The following is a 1,245-nucleotide window of genomic DNA, read 5'->3' as shown; positions in this document are numbered from 1 at the left end:
CAAATCAAATCCCCTTGATCAAAGATCAAAGTTTTCGAAATCCCCTAAAACCCTAGTTTTGGAAAATCGGTTTTAATTTTGATTTGAAACTTGAGTATTTGATTGATCGCCTAGAGCTATGATTAGGATTGTTTTTTTAAAAAAAACTTGAATTTGAATCTTGTTTAAACTGAAACCCGAATCTCGAATTTAAAATCCTAAAGGCTTTGAAACCTTAAACTTTAAAGATTGAATGTTTAATATTGTTTTGAATGAGAGTTAGGTTGCTAGAGTGCTTGATTCTAAAATCTAATATTACCAACCTTGAAATTGGTTAAACTTAATAGATATGCAACTAAGCAATAGGATTGAATACACTTAGATTAAATTCCCGTTTTGTATATGGCCGTGTGACCTAATACATTGTACATACTTGCGGCCTTGTTCCCTTGATTGATTAAAAGCCGTGTGGCTTAGTGCATATCAAAGTGACCGTGTGGCCTAGTATCCGGATGGTTATATAAACCTGATTGCATCATGATCCGATCCTTAAGATCGTTGTATCACATAATAGCCGTGAGGTATAAGCATCACAATGCAAAGCCGTGTGGCCTAAGCATCAAAGATAGACTTATGAAATCATATGCACTGATTATTTAATTGGTTGCGAGAATTCTAAATCAATGAATTACTTACAATGACCTGATCTCTTGCCTAAACGGTGATTGAGAATGACAAAGTACTAAAGAAGAGCAATGAGATGAGATATCCTGATACAAATAAAACTGATATGGATCAGGATGAATCCAAGGGAGCCGTGTCCAATATAACTCAAGGAGTGGCCGGCATGTCTATTGACTAAGAGGGATCTCGACATTTTATTTTAAAGTTATTGATTTGTGTTTTGCTTTAACCTAATTAGGCATTCACGATTTTTATATATATATATAAAAGAGTTTGTTTTGATTATATCTTACCTGATCTTACTTGAACATATGAATGTTTTGATAAAGAGTTGCCTAAAGGGCATAATATCAAGTAAGAAATCGTGAAAAGGGTATAGTAAGCCTAGTAAAGAAACTATAGCTAAGGCATTTCCTATAAGGCATTATACACACCCAAAAGAACATATGACCCATTGAAGTTATAATGAATGGTTTCCAAGTAGAAACAATGGGCAAAGAAGGAAACAAGTTCCTTCGGTTTTAAAGAAAAAATAAACGCCTAAGACCTTATAAGTGGTCGAGACTATACCTATGATCTCTA

Source organism: Brassica oleracea, chromosome C3 (assembly GCF_000695525.1).
Source record: "Brassica oleracea var. oleracea cultivar TO1000 chromosome C3, BOL, whole genome shotgun sequence".
NCBI lineage: Eukaryota > Viridiplantae > Streptophyta > Magnoliopsida > Brassicales > Brassicaceae > Brassica > Brassica oleracea.
Note: the sequence above shows the minus strand (reverse complement) of the source record.